Source organism: Rhipicephalus sanguineus, chromosome 7, assembly GCF_013339695.2.
Source record: "Rhipicephalus sanguineus isolate Rsan-2018 chromosome 7, BIME_Rsan_1.4, whole genome shotgun sequence".
Taxonomy (NCBI): Eukaryota; Metazoa; Arthropoda; class Arachnida; order Ixodida; family Ixodidae; genus Rhipicephalus; species Rhipicephalus sanguineus.
The window spans coordinates 121750874-121767706 of NC_051182.1; positions in this window are offsets into that span (position 1 = coordinate 121750874).

Consider the following 16833-nt stretch of genomic DNA (forward strand, 5'->3'; position numbering starts at 1 on the left):
TACTGTGGCCTCCGCGATTAGCACCTGCAACGCGTTACACGTCCGTCCCATTCGGCGCGTTTTCAATAGAATTAAGTTGAATTTTGTCAATGCCTTAACCAACCGCGAGGTGGCGACCTCAGCCCAAGCGTCGTAAAAGCGTCGGCCTCGCTCATAGCATCACGCTAATCCAAACCAAAAAAATTGGCCGCGTATCTGCGTGCTTCGCTGCAAATGTCGTCTAAAGACGATAGAAGAGGCGCTGCGTGAGATATGAACGCCATCTGGCAATACGTCGGGGAAACTTGAATGCTCTGTTGCGGGCTGGTAGTCCCGGCGCAGCAGCAGGCGAAAACCGGCGGTGACCAACGCGACCGGCGGGGATGCCAGCCAGCCCGAACACGCGGTTTGGCGCGAAGCGCCGAAGCAGAAGAAACGTCCGCACTCAACGAGTACTCTCCACACACTCTTTTATATTCACGTCACCTGGGTAAAGTAGAAATGCCAGAGCGGCGCCCCATGGCATTCGTACAGTGCAATACTGAACCGAAACCGAAACACAACAATGAGCTCGTGCAGAGGGCACGGAGAAAGCCAAGTTTCGGCGCAGTCGCATTTTCAGCGCAGCTTAAGAAACTAGGGTCTCTAGAATTACGTATCTATGTATTTTCTATTAAAGGAACACACCACCTAATAATTACCTAGTGATGTTGCACCTCAGATATGCGTAATGTTGGCTTTTTTGATCAACAATGTACACAAGTATGAACCTAGTCAGCCGTTCACGATGGCTGGCCCTTGGGCAAGTGGTTCAACTTTGGCCGAGTGGCTGAATCGAGGGACGTCATACTATGGGGACGTGCCGACAAACAGAAAGACTTAAGTTCCCCAAGAAAGACTATCGTCTTTAGCTCTGCGACGCGCGCCTGCCTTACCTGGCTGTAACACCGCGTTGCCCGCTCGCGCGCTCGCCCTGAGAAAAGTCGCGGCCGGGTACCGGGGCGGCACGACGCGTTTTGCGTTTCCCTCTAGTCCGGCCGTGGTGTTCCATCACATTTTAACATGCCGCCGGATGGCGGTCAAGTCCTGCGTCCACTATGCGACGCTCTTTTGGCTATCACACCTCGTTTTCTGATTATGCTTTCACTGTTAACTACTACAACTACCACAAGGATTTGTTTAATCATTTAACATGGACGTTAGTCATCGCGATGGAGATGTACGACCAATCATCAAAGTGGGTGCATACACGTTAAACGGTGCCATGGCGGCCAGACACCGATATGCGTTGTGCAAACTCTCTTATATCAATGTACAGTAAACATTCAGTTACTTCTTTAAGGGCACGCGTTGCTTTCGTGTTATACCGATTCCTATGACGGAGGGATCAACCATGATTTTTTCTAGCATATTTCGCTTGAAGAAACTATAACAGCGAAGCACTGAAGCAGATATCATTACTGCACCGAGATCCGGCGTCTGCAGCAGCCTGTTTCACTTTTTCATTGTGTACTTCTAATGGGTATTCCTGTGTATTTGGCACGTTTCATCGTTTGGCTACTGGCCAACTAGCTTCTCCACTCTTTTGTACCATAACCGCAAGTTTTTACTCGCCTTCGGAATCTTTTATCTTTTTTGATGAATCATCATCATCATTATTTTCTTCTCCATCTTTATCACAAAGAGCCTATTTTTATGTCCAGTGATGGACGAATACCTCTCTTATTCTGTCTCTCTTTTCACCCTCTCCCCTGGTGTAGGGTAGCAAACCGAACGTACTTCTGGTTCCTCCTTGCCTTTTGTTCCTTCTCCCTCTCTCAATCTATTTACTTCAACTTTGGGCTGGGTCAGAGGGGCGCAGAAGTGCCCGGCCATCAAGCGCTGCACGAGGGCCTATCGCTGTCCTGCCAAATTCGGTGGTGACTCAGTGTACTATGAACTCGAATTAAACTATTTCGCCTGGGAGCACCACTGTTAGAGCCGAAGCTTCTGTGGTTCTGTTAAGCACGTCCTCTTGAAGATCCACCGTGCTCCTTCCGGTGCATTCCGCAGATTCTATCTGCGTACGCGATTAACCTTACGCTTATCCATGAATTTAAGAACTGGCGGTGGTTAGTTTTACACTTACTCCTTATCCTTTAAATGAAATGCAAGATAAAATACATGTCTGAACCTACGGCAATCTGTAACTCATAACAAGCTCCGCTTAAAAAGTTCAAGGAGCGTTCAACGTCCAAGGGACAGTTCACGTTTCCTTGGACAGTGAACTTTCCGGAGGACAGTGCTAATGCGGAACAGCTCGTTGCCTCTTAGACAGTGGACCATTCGCACTGTTTGCATTCCTCTAGTATTTCTTGCAGAAGACTGTGTGGTTCTCTAAGGCGTAATATCGACTCACTCTTGCAGCATGGCCTCTGGCACGACGAGGAGGAGGAGGAGAGGTTGAGGAAAGGAAAAGGCGCAACTTCTGCAACCCTAATTGGGAGCACGGCTCAGCGCCTGTAGGGGAAAGGGGGAAAGGGAGATATAGATGAGAAGAGGAAAGAGAAGGAGAGGAGGAATGCTGTCCATGACCGAGGACGCGGCGGGCGGCTACTATAGCCGGTTGGCAAGTCCAGTGTCCTCAAGGAAGCGAAGAACCGCCTTGAAAACCTGGGTGTGGTGCTTTGCAGGGAAAAGGAGGTCCCTCTGTGTAGCCGCGGGAATACCCTGGCGACGGAGTGCGGCGAGCAAGGCAGCTCGTTGTGCTTGAAGGGCTGGGCACACACACAACAGGTGATCAATTGTTTCGTCTGCCCCACACGCACTGCACGCAGGTGACGACACTTCACAGCCTGGCCAGTCTCGAATTCGCCCGTCTCGTTGTCCGGTTGACCGATGTTCAGAAACGGCCGCTCCTCCATGAACGTCACCTGTTACGTCAATGTGGTAACGGAGAATTCGCTGACTCTAACGGTGACCACCAGTAAACTTCAGAGTGCTTTCACTCGGGTAAATCGATGAGTATGCATCTACATCACATTGCAGTTGCGTGCTCACAACGTCGCGCGTTTCTATGAGGTTAGTTGCTGTTCATATTCTTGTTTAAACGGGTAAGTTATATTTCTTTGCTAATATTGTAAACAAGATAAATTAGGTATCATGAATACTTCTGTGTTCCAGTATCCATTGTTTACGATTATAATTAAGTTTTCAGCAGACATCGCGGCATTTCAACTTTACCGCTACTCATTTAGCAGACTCGGAGTAAGCCCACAAAATATATGAGCGAGTGAATGCGTCTGTATACACCTTTATGTTGCACATAGCAGAATGAAGCTTACAATATGACGTGATTGCTAGCGGCTATCCTATTATGCTCGATACCAAGTAGCCCATTTTTCCTCGTTAACTGAGTGAAACACAAGTCGATTTCAGAATTATTGATTTTTCAGTTATTTTCAATTTCCAACATTTCTATTTTCGGCTAAGTGAATCTCTTGACCCGAAATATGGGATAACATAATACGAAGTTTAGGAATTCGTTATTACGCCGTCTAATTATTTCCTAGTAAAGCAGCTACGGAGGCTCGTCGACTCATGTTCCTGCGGCGTCTCCTCCGGTCAAAATTCGTTTCAGCTGTGAAGCAGGCTTACTTACTGTCAAACTTTTTTACTCGCTGTTTCGGTTTTCATTTCTCTCTAAGGTACACGTGTCGTGACGTCACGACGCTCTGGCGCGTGCCTAAAAGATTGCTTGGTATATTATTCTACTACATTAGTCCGTGCAGTGATCATTAGCAGAACACACAATTGAGTGAGGCACAGTGAATGGCAAAACGCCAATAATTTTTGCAAATAATTGCTCCCTCCTTTATGCAAACGTCACTAGAGCACAAACAGCCCCTGGGATATGTAGTCGGGACTTCGTGGTTGAAAAGGCCATTACGGTAAATTTATATTGATATCCCACGCTTGCCATTCGATATCTTTCTACAGATTCAAAGCCCATGATCATTTAACTAAAATAGAAGTTCAAGTTTCAACATGCCACGCAAGTAAAGTAATTTCACGCGTCCTTGAAAAGAACGCGTACCAAGTTTCCATCCACCATCAAATTAAAACGTGATGACAGATGTGACACCGGCCTCAGACTACATTCATTGATAGAACATGACATGCGAAATGTGGACGGTGAAAGACAAAGTAATATAATACCATTATATTCGTAAAGTCATGAAGAATAAAAGTTCTATAAAAAAGTAAAGAATAATGACATGAGATATCCAGTCTTTCGAGTTCCCTTTCCAGATAAATACATTTTGGCTCATCAAGACAGCCGTCGGTTACTTTGTCATTTCTAAAAAAAAAAAAAGATTAAAATGCCTCCGAAATCGACTGACAGAAACATTTCGACACTGCCTTTGATTTACTTGGTTTCACAGCTTCGTTTTTTTTTCTTTTGCGAAAAGACGCTCGTCCTACATGGCACTGTTACACTTAGTTACAGCAATGTGCCAGAACAAATTGCATCCCGACAGCAGTCCACTGCATGCCTACCTCCTAATCTTCGATCCTTATCTTTTCAAGAAAAAAAGGATCTGTGCAGGTAAAACATACTTTGAGTTTGAATTTCTCGGGAACTCCTCCCCGCGGGACCAGCTCTTCTCCAGGCCAGACGATATCTTTGATGTCGATACCCTTTTGCGTCCAGCCTCCAATCTGCGGACATTGAAAACTCGTTTGGCTATTTCGAGAAGTGAAGAAACGAATATGACTTGGAAGAGCCGCCGAAGCGCAATTCTGCTTTCTCCGTGTCTTCAGTCGCTAAATTGCTTTCGGAAATGTACACACCTCGAATTTTCACGTAGTGTAAATCCAAAAAAAAAAAAAAAAAACGGCAGGAAGTGGATGATGGAAGCTCGCGATTAAGAAATCCGTACGGATTTTTTCGTCACGTAGTACAAAGCAATAGAATTTTATCTAGCGCATTAGTTCTACTAAGGCAGCCCTGTAAGATAGAAAACGGACAAGACATTGCAAAACATACAAGGTACGCGCCTATTAATTGCGAGGTTTGCAAAAGATAGCGAAAGATGGGAGTCTCGTCTCATGGCATTATCGTTAGCATCGCAACATCAGGACGTTTAACATTTTTTTTTCTCTCCGTACGTGACTTTGCCGTTGTTTAGCAATATCAATGTATTATTGATGACGGACCGACTTATACAGGCAACTAATATCAATATAATGACTGTGGAAAACAAACTGCATCAGAAAAACAAGCAAGTCCTTTAGCATCTCCATAGTGTCGTCGTCTGTGTTGCAGCATTCCTTCGTACAATTTTGCTTTCTCTTGTACTTGTTTTGTTTTTGTCATTCAAAACACTGTTCGCTTGTTGTGTTCGACCAACTATATCATTAACTGGACATTAGTATAAGGTACGAATATTATTTCAAACGGCGCGCACATCTTAGGGTTTCAGTAGAACAACAATTCCGCGCTTTTCTCAGCTAGATGCATAAGTTAGGAGCGGCGTGCGGCCCCAATTTGAAAAGGCTTGCGATGAACTGTGCATTCAACAAAGAACGCATTAAAGTTTATGCGCATTAACTCGGTCCTCTCAGTGGTTTCAAACGCAACTGATATTGAAAAAAAATGTGAACAAACACGCAGTTCATGAACGCGATCCTGCTTTACCAGCTGGAAGTGTTGACAACAACTTGTGCGCACACAACGATAGTGTAGCGATATAAATATGTAGCGTTATTAATTCAATAACCGTTATAAAACTTGCCGAGGGCAATAGTCGTACCTGAAATATCTTTTTTTTTCGCAGATATCTGCTAAGATATTACGCAAGAAACCCAACAATGACAAGCCAGTACTCACTCTGTCCGAGTACCCTTCCTTGTTGAGATTGAGGATGTCGAGCTCGACGTACTTGAGAGTACCATCCGGCAGGAACTCGATGTTAGGACTGCCCTTGGTCCCGATCGACACGTTACGCAGGTAGCTGCAACGTGTGTACGTTGACCCGTATAAACGTCTCTGTGATTTAAATACGTCTCTGGTCCCTGCGAAGGCGCTTCCTCTAGTGATCGGCCTCTTTAAGTAGAAAGCAAATGATACCTCTTTTCCTTTTGGTTAATTTGTAACTATGTGCATATTTCTTTAGCGCTTTCTAGTCATTATGACAAAGCTAGAGGATAGATAGTGGTCTGATTTGTTATAAGCAGCATTTATACAGCATTTATGCAGATAACACTTTAATCCGCAGTCAGCAGATATGATGTAAATACTAACACATAGCCATAGAGATCTTTGACCGCATCACTGATATCCGTACAATCTCTGAAGTCACGCCGAGGTGTCTTGATGGCTCTCATTTTTTAACTCTTCACGCGTGATAACGACGGCGATCGTTCCTTTTTTTTGTACTACTTCAAAATTGCGAGATTTTACGACTATTCATAAGAAGTTAGAATTTTCAAACGCAGACATAGCGCAGAGCGTCCTCTTCATCTACGTACTTGAAGTTATACTTGTTCAAGGCGTTCACTTAGGCTTGAGAGGAGTTAGCCGAGTTTTTTTTTTCTTCAAATAACACACTAGAGACAGTATATTAACGTCAAGCGTTCAAGCAGGATTGGGACGAGCAATAACTTGCACGTAGCCTTTGTCACAGCTCCTCATTTCAGGGAGCGACTCGCAAAGATTTCTATTTCAAATCAAAGAAAGAAGCAGCCTAAACGCGCCAGTTAGACCACTCAATGGGGCTAATCTGTCCACACCACGTCTACAAATTACGAAAGAACAGTGCCACCGCCATTACTGTTTTTCGTTAGCTTTTGCGGATTACCGGCTTACCGAACAAGGTTATTGCAGCGCCAACGCTGATAGCGACATCTGATGATGCGAAGACTAACCAGAGGCACAAAAATAATAATACGACAGTTACCTAAACATATTGTACTTAACTGCTGGTGTAAAGAGCTGGTTAATGAAATGATCGTTAACTTGCAGAGTACCTAATATTCCCCTTCGACGTGCACACCCTGTAACCGAAATAGCTCTTCAGATTCATTGTAGTTGTACAAAACGTCCCGAGACGTCGCTTCCTGTTGTGCCACTGCTGTCCGCTGCTCTGATGACCTGGTAATCCTTAAACCGTAACTGCGGTAAGAAGCTTATGGACGAGCTATAGCTCTATGCGGAAGTTCTTGCACGCGGACGTGACTATTATGCATGTGAAGCAATGCTGTAGGTTCGAGCAATGCACCACTGACCGGAAGAACGTGTCCCCCCGCTCCCAGTGTGCTCTTCCGGGTTCGTAGCAGCTCAGTACAGGAGCGAGTGCTACGTTGACGTTGGCCGGCTCGTTCACGAAGAGCTCGAGCCCGTGTCCCAGAACGAGCACAGCGCGTTCTATTTCTTCGTGCATCTTTGCTAACGAGGTGTTGTAGTGCATGCCTGTGCAAAGAAAAAAAAAAAGACAAGCTTTCTAAGTCCTGCACAGATTGCAAGTTCTGGTGTGTTCAGCGTCCTAAACGGTGCATGTGTCCATGCGTTTGATCTGTTCGGTTGGTGATATCGGGCAGCGGTAGTGCAGCGCTAAATACTGTAAGGCGGAAGGGGCACAGATAACAAGCACAATCAAACCACACACACTGGAACACTTGCAGAGGCACAGACACACATGCAAGTGCGCAAGCACATAAAAGAGGGGAGAGACAAAGAAAGGTAAATGAAAGACAAGAGGGCAGCATGAGGTAACCAGATGGCTAGCCTGCACGTGGGAAGGAAAAAGGGGGAGAGGGCAAAAGGAAAAAAGAATGAAAGAGAAAAAGAGCAGGATATCTTTAGCCGTTCTTTCAGTTTTTCCCCACCAGCTGCTTGATGTATGCATTGTCCAAAAACAAGGCTCACCAGTATTTTACCCAGCGCTTGTTTATTAAGGCGCAAGCCATAGATGCCTCATCGTCACGTGATGACGTCCCCATACGCCAAAATCATCTCGTGATGACGTCCTCATATGACGCCATCATGGCGTCATATATAACCAATTAACCGTGACGTCACCATGATTAACCGTGACGTCACATAACGTTATGCTCATGATGACGTCATCACATGCCATCGTCGCTTGCTCAAAGGAGGGCCGATCCGAAGGCAGTGCAAAAGCAGGTTGAGGTAAAAAAAAGCTTGCAATGCCTCCGATCCCGGAGGCAGTGCAAAACCGCGTTAGGTACAAAAAACCTGCGGAGGGAGGCGGGGAAGGCTCAACACATCGACTGAGAAGAAAGATTAGAAGATGGCTTTAGCCTTCGAGTCGTGTTAGGTGAATGCATAACTGACCTTGTGAGTTCTTGACTCACAGTTGCAAACGAGACAGAAGTCGAGGGGAAGATTGAGGCTTAATGAAAAATTGTTGTACGGGGAATGTCGCTGGAGCCAACAACTCGACACCGACCGAACGACCGACCGCTGGATGGCTGGCTAACCAAAGACATAAGTTCAGGGGACATGGAGGCTTCAAGCTATAACATATCCTTGTAGAGGTAATGTCGATGGAGCCGACGCTTTGACATGGGACTTGTCTTCATCAGGGCAATAATTATTTTACCGGTTGCGCACTGGAGTAGAAAGCTTAAATGACGCCTGGCAAGTATTACTCACCTGGGGGTGTCAACCTGGTTTCGCTTTCACGTGCACAGTGATAATTCTTTCTGTCTAATGGGGTTTGAGAAACCCATCTGGCTGCTCAAAGTTAAAACAACGATAAATATCACATTCCGATTATATTTATTCCGATGATTTTACACACACACATTCCGATGGTTTTACACACACAGAACTAAACGTACACGTGAAAATAATGAACATTCTGTCGATGTATATCGAATCTACGCTACTATCGATTTTGATGCAGAGCAGTTTAAAATTATGCTAACCCCATTTCTTCAGGTTGTCTAAAAAATGCAACACCTACATTAATTGCACGAAAGTGAGCGACTCTAGGTTATAACTCGCTTCAGAGTTTTCAAGAACAAAAAAAGCTGCCTTTCTCAGGGCTGCCGTTCTTCATTATTAAAATTGCCCTCACAAAGGACGTGCTTGACAAATCATTTCACCGATACTTGCCCAATGTTGTCTTTTTTAATAATGGCGGGGAATGTTTGGCATTAGTTATGGTGGCCTACGCAGATTATTGAGAGTGACCTTGAAGTCAAACGGAAACCAGTGGCTGTCGTCATTATTCAATTTACTGGTTGTGTCCTGGCGTAGGAAAATTAATGAGTGTCGGGCCATAATTAATCCCCTCTTGTGCTTCGATCGAATATTCGGCCATTTGTTTAAGCCTTTATAAAACGAGTCGATCTTTTCAAACAGATAACTTCGCAACATTTACAACGTACATAAAATCGTCTAACGTCTTCGGGTGTATTTGTGAACAAATATTAACGCCTGTTCACATTTCTGTTTTAACTACTCCGTCCACTGGCCTAAGCTGTCACGAAAAATGTATTGCTCGGCTATAGCGTCCTCCATGTGTTGATACGCTTGGATCCCTCGAATATCATAAAAGGAATCGCAAACAGGACATCACACTGAAATAATAAATCGATATACATTAGATCATTTTTTGATGAGCGGTGGGCCAACGGTCAAATAAAAAAGAATCGTAGAGGACATATGGCACGCGCTTTCAAGAGTAGAACGCCATAGCTTAATCTGACCGTGAAAATGAACAGGTACACATGTCCCACCTTGATAGCACCGTTTGCCCTCTTCTTTCTTTCTAATCCCTTAATACCTTTCCCCCAGCGCAGGCTAGCAAACCAGGTGGAAGTCTGGTTGACCTAAACGCCTTTCTTGCTTCCTTCGGTATGAAACTTTATTTTCAATGACGTTATCTTGAAGCATGAAGAATAGAAGATAGATCTCACCATACGATGGTTCACTGCCACGCAGCCCGCTGACGTACGAGTGACGTCTCGTACTCCTACACAACTTCACGTGCTCAGACTTGCCCCAACTCTTGTTCTCTAAGGCTGACTTTCCGTTTACGTCTAAAGGCCGAGTTCCCCTCTTGAAATTAAACTTGGCGTTCGAGAGACTGATAAGCTCGTTGAATATTCCCGCCTTTCAAAGTGAAATAGCCAAAACAAAGGACCATTTCTTGTGCTTGGACTTGCATCCAAGTTTGGAGCTTTCTTTTTTTTTCTCTGCATCAAAACTTTTGCCCAGCTGTCATTCTACGCAATAAGCATTTAAAATATTTCTTTTATTATTTCGGTCATAGCATCAACCACAAACTTGACATTGTTGTGATTTAACGCACTCTACCGAGCAGCTGCGAGATAATACCCCGCACTGATGTACTGTTGCGGTAATGAACGGTCCTAACCGTTTTGTCACTGCTCTTGGGTATTATATTACACGTAGACGGGCCTGCGACGTCTTTTAAAATGTCGTCGCGAATTTCCGTCGTAGACGACACTGGTCCCTTGACTCAACAATACTAAGTGCAAAAACATTCACGGAAGAGACGTCAAGAAATTCGGACGACCAATCTCCGACTGAATGTTCCTGGCCTTACGGAGCCGAGTACGGAGTGCCAACTAACTCGAACCCTTACGTCGTCGTTTCAAGGGTTCTGGGTTGAGCTAATTCAATTTAGTTAATTCTCACACAGCAGCGCCGCAGACGACAGAAGGGGTGAATGAAGAGACGACACGATGCATTCCACTTTAATAAAATCTCTATCAAATCCAGAGCAGATTCCCTCAAAATCTCATCTAATGAAATGCTGATCTTCTTGTCTACAATCCAATCTAGTGAGTTCAGGTGGAAATAATATCACATCAAATCTGATTCAGTCTAACTCGATCAAATCACATACGGATCAGAACACATCACACCCAATCAGAACTCGCGACGGCTACGACATATTGCAACGCATGCTCAGTTCTTCATTTTATGTGATCGGCTTTCACCCACAGGAACTGTTAGCACCACTTGGCGCAGGCTGTGCCGCAATGTTTGGAAACTTCGCGATTGTTTCAGATTGTTTTCTTAAGATTACACGCAGGATGCGGGTAGTCAAGTTCCTTCGGGAGCTTACGCGAGCACCAGCGATAACGCTGGATGGTTAGATCACTGATGTATAAAAGACGGCGCATTCTGTCGATGATTAGATTACTGAAGAACGACGTCCGCGCTCGCAGATATTGTGTAACGAGTGTTGCTTGTACCTTGGGTCTTTTCGTTTGCTGGACACGAGTTCCCCCAAGAAACAGTTTCGTCTAGTATCGGTCGCGTCTGCTTCTTCACCGCCACGACCACACGACATATGCCAACCCTTTTGGAATGCACAACGAACAAACACACGTTAACAGACATGTGCGATAGCGTGCCCGAAGGGCAAAGCCGAAGTCAACGTGCGCCGCGTGTTGACAGTCATCGCCAGAGACAACGTCGTGCATGTCGTGTTTACCCGCAGGACGATCGTTAGAAAGCTCTTCTAACTGACATACTTTCGCGCCTGTTTTCCTTAATGCGTCTGTGGTTGGTATGCCGAAAAGTCCGCAACCGCATAAAAAAAGAATAAAGCGAAACGATTGCGGTTGGAGGAAGCTGTCGGCGGTGTTTGGCTCTTCGTTGCCGTCACCACTCACAAGAAGTCTGTGCTGTACGTCGCCGTGTAAGATCGATATCCGCAGTCGCAGGAGCCCGGCTTCTTGGTATTCTCTGCACCTAGTGCCGCGTCAAAGGCGCTCTTCTAGACTCCCACGTTCTCTCACAACTTTGTTTACCGGGAAGGCGGGGAGGGAGGGAGGGGGGTTTGGTTCCCGCCGACGCGTATGCAAGGTCGCGGGACACCCCATCACATTCTTCAATAAAATCTCGTCCAAAGAGCTCTGGATTTGTCATCCTCACCACCTACCTTAGGGCACGGCTTCCTTAACGCCAAGGGTTGAAAGGGGACATCGAACAAGAGAGAAAAAAAAGAAGAAACGTAAGTTGTACGCGGGAAAGCAAGCTGACAAAATTGTGGAGGCGGATTTAAGGACATGGTGGAATAAGCAAATAGGTGTAGAAAAAGGGCCACAGTGGCGCCTCAAGGACGAAGCAATGTATGCGATAGCAACAAATTCAAGTGTCATACAAAGAAAGGCTAGCAGCTCGCTCCTTTAGCAAACGCGGCGGCCGCTGCAGCGACCGAGGTGACCTTTGCGCTTTCTATAGCTTCAGCGCAAGTCTGCGATGAGTGCGCAACATGTACAAAGCGGTGAGCCATCTCTTGAACCTCGCTCTAGTGATCAGCGCGAGCACTGCTGATCACACCCTGTAGGCCAAAGTATGTATCCACGGAGGCGTGCAGCCCCACTCCGGCCACGACGAAACAATGGCGCGGCGACCGACGCTCTTTAAAGCGTGTCCTTTGGCACTTGGCGCCATCTCACGGTTGATAGTGAACAAGCCTCCGCCAGGTTGAGGCACCTCAGTGATCTGCGTGCTATCAACGGTAAATGGTGCGTATAAATCGCCTGCCGTTACTATGCTGGAGTATGTATGCGGTTGTAAGTGTTTTAACTCGTAGTACCGCGGATGGAGAGGTCACAGGTTCAAATCCCTGGCCGCGCGTTAGATATTTTCACGTAATGATGATTTCTTTTATGGAATGAGGCAAAATGAGGAAATAATTCTACAAGATAAAACGATTTTCGACTCAATGTACCACTAGCGCTGCGAATCACGAACAAGCAAAATATATTTATTGGATTCCCAAAAACTTGTGATATATGGAAGCAGCAAAACGATTGTGCTGAGTGCGATGGTCAAGGGCGGACGAAGTATTTTAAAAAAATAAGGTGGGATGCGTGCATTCTATTATACAGCTAAAGGTTAACGCTACCGCTTTAATGGTATTGTGCGTAAAAAGAAAGTAGTCGGAGTAGGACTTCAATCCTGCTAATCAGCCCCTCATGCCTAGTAACTTTCGACCACATTGTTAAAAGGTATGGCCGAACGAACGCGTGGTGCGACTACCAGAAATGGCAACGCTTTACTCTCTGCGCCATGGCCGAATGCTATGGCCAACGGTATGTCGACCCAGTTCCTCGGAGCGACAACCAGGATCACGCGTCTACAATGCTTCATAACTGCATGCTGTTGCCTTCTTGCCAAGGTTGGAATCCTTTACCTCCCAAGCCTTACCGGGTACCTCGCCACACCCAGATAAGGTATTACTAGCATTATAAGATCTCTACGGCTTTACATACCTCATGAACTTCGCAGGGCCCTGCTTGGAACCAGTGGTCGAACTTTATATCTGCGAGTAGGCTTAAACGTCGCCATGAAGTGCAAGGCGATGTCGTTGTCAGGCCCAGTTCGCATCGCCTTCTCGTTCGCGTAACTGGTACGGTATATCACGCAGCTAAAACGCTGTCCAGTGCATTCACAGCGAACAAAACGGACCACGCACAGCCTGTCATTCAGGTGGCTTTGCGAAAAGTACATTCATAGGATTGCGCGCGTGTGCGTCTGGTAGGTGGGCTAATAGCTTTTTTTTTTAAGTGCGTAGCGCTATAGGGGCCCGGCATGTTGTCGATCCATCGTCTCACGTCGCACGGCCACGCTGTGAACAATACAGGCCTTAAACGAGGGTAACAATGCACAAAACTAGTGAAAAATAATCTAAGGATGTCTAAAATAATATAAACTACAGAAATAACCAAGAATCATTAGCTATAATTTACGTAAAATTACGGAAAGTTCTTCTGAAACGTGCGGCTGATAGCAGCGCTGCGCAAGAGAGGGCGCCGCCGCCTCGGCAAGCGCGCGGTTGCCAAGGGAATCGCTGGGTTGCCCGTGCTAAGCACTTCCTCAGGTTGTGCGGTAGTGGAGCTGTATTAAGCGCAGTACTTAGAACTACACCGAGATCTACACAAGCACAAAATTAGCACAAGATTTTTCTTTTTTTGCAATGAACCTCCGAGGTTAGTTGCTCAAGATGTCATGTTTCTGTGCAACTGAGCTTGGAGACAAGATGGAGCCACTGGCATCGATGTAAACTATTAGGTTTACACAGTATGACCCGGACCACGAGTTGACCGTGCTCTGAGCGACCACAAACGTACATAACACAGGCGGTTTCTGTGTACGCACACTAGATGTAGGGGAAAAACTTCAGCACGACGCCGCCCCCTCTGCCTCTTCCCCAATTCATCGTCTTTGCACTGCCTTCTGCCCATTGAGGTCTCAGCGGAAGGGAGCCGGAAGGCGAGGGAGGGGGATGCTGTGGTGAAAAAGGGTTCCCCTAACGTAGAGCCCAGCGCATGCCAATGCATGGATATGAGACTCACCCGACTGCTCCTCACGGGATGTCCGTAAATATAGATCACCGTCTTCCCGGGCGAACATGGTCAACTCTTGCTGTGAGAAATTGATATTCCGTCGGGGTTTCCATGGACTCCGCAACCTCTTCTATTAGCAAGGCCGCTCGGCGTTAGCTAATGGTTTCCAGTCACGACAAGGCTGGGACTGCTCACACGTGGCCGAGCTTTCGGGCAAAGGGCTTCTACGTACTTTTAGTCGAAGCGTAAACGACGGTGTTCAAGCAAAAGCGCAGTCATTGTATACAATGCCAGTAGCTGTAGTTTCTTGGCCAAGTTTCCTGAGCCCGAAGACAGCGTTTCCGGTTTTAGACGAAGCCTAAACTTGTTGCTTGTCTTCCAGCAACAACTGCCTGATTTGAACATGCGGTCGCCTCCCATGTCCTCACGTTTCCCTACGTCGATGTAATCCCGTTACAAGGCCTGCGGAGTTATCCTGGATCTGCCCATCTAGTGGACATGCCCATTTCGGCCTGACGTCATCATAGCGCGTTCAGTTGCCGCAAAAAAGCGGCAAGCCATTACGTAATCGGGCAGGTGCGTTAAACGGGAGGCCGCGTTAAACCTAATTCGAGGGCTAACAAGATCACAGAATAAGAGTTAATGGACGGCCTCCGTGATTCGCGTGGCGAAGAGCGCATCTCGGGTTTCTACGTTCACCGCATTTTAGCGCATTCCGATCCTCTCATCTGCGCCGAGAATTGCGGAAGTTTTATGACGTCAAAATGACGTTGCGGAAGAGGAACCGGAAACAGGGGGCGCGCTGCTCATCAAGCTCCGGCCATTCCGAGGGTGTCCAAAATGAAGAGCTCACAAAAAGGACATTCGATATTAGCTCTCCTGTGGTGTGTGCTAGTTGATGTGGGTCCTTAGTAAGTGCTCCTCAACGGAGGGAACACAAGGGCGAGCACACTAAGAGAACACACGCAGTACTTAATCTGAACTGAATACGTCTTTTTCTCTCTTTTTTTTTTACGAAGCAATACGAAAGAACGAAGGCACCGCAACGATTTCAGCTTCAAACAAGAAAAACGTCTGCTATTTCGATCAACTCACTCGGTTACTCTTCATTAATTATCGTGACACTGATTTGACCCATATCTTAAACAAGGTTAAGCTCCAATATCGGAGGTATCCCGTATAACTCTAGAGCCAGAACCATCGATTTCGCGCCAGTTTTATTTTTAAGAACACTTTTTCTGTATACGAGTATTCAGAAAACCGGAAGTAAGTGTTCGTCCGGAAGTTTTTGGATGACTAACAGGAAAGTCATTAGGTGGTCGGGCAGTATTACTAATCAGGCTAATATCCAGTGTCATATGTTCCAGAAATAAATGAATTGCAGGCGTTCTCAGATACCGTTTCACACCTTTTCACACAATTTCAAAAATGAAAACGGCCATCTTTTTGTTGGAGAACGCGCCGTACAATTTGGCTAACACGACAGACTGCAATCACCCCCAACAAGACCCGGTTAACCATGGTGCATCCCGCCATTTGATATACTGTTGGTCTTATTATTATCATTATTTGCTTTACATGATGTTTCATAAACACACCCGTGGATGTTCTTTTTAATTTTTTTCATATATAAAAAAATATTGGAAGGTACGTTACGTTAGAGCCGGCTATTACATCATCATGATATTAGGATTGAATAAACAGAGAAAGACAAGAAAATTGGGCAAAATATTAGAATAAGAATATAAAAGTATTCAGAAGCAATATGTATGTATACAAAATGGGGCGTATATAGCATGAGCAGAGTCTAAGGGCATAGTCCAGTACATACAGCGGACAGAATCCATGTAGATAATTTTTTGTGCACTTATATTGTGAATATGAGGTCCACAGTCATGATATGCAACATGCCATATTCGAGCACGATCCAGGCACAATAGACAAGGTCATGCTCTTTATAATCAGCACATGGTTCACACACAATGTGCCGTCTTTTTTCCTGAATTCACCTGACTTTATCATCTTGTATACGTAATCTTTGATTGCTTTAAAGAGTTATAGGGAAGATTTTTTTTTACTCGTGACAAGATTTGTTTCACTTGATGCTTATATATAAAAACTGCGAACATTTAATCATCACAACCTATTACTACCATGGCTGATCTTGTTAGCTGCTGTCAGTTAATGCAGCCCTAATACTTTTTTTTTGTATTTCCTCTGCGTATATTGTCAAATTGCCTAGCACAACGTTTACCTTCATCACAGGATTAAAACTGAATTTACCGGGACTATTTTTTACCGGACAACGATGTGTTCCTTATCGCTTTGCTACGCTAGCGGAACAGCAGGCGTCACCTGGGTCATAAAACCAGACAGCGCGAGGATTTCTATGAGGAAAAGAAGAAAATTTGGCGCTAGAGCTTGCTAGTGTTGATTATAATCTTGCCTCATCATCGTGATCAGCTTATTTTACGTCAAGTGCAGGCAAATGCACCTCCTAATGATCTTCAT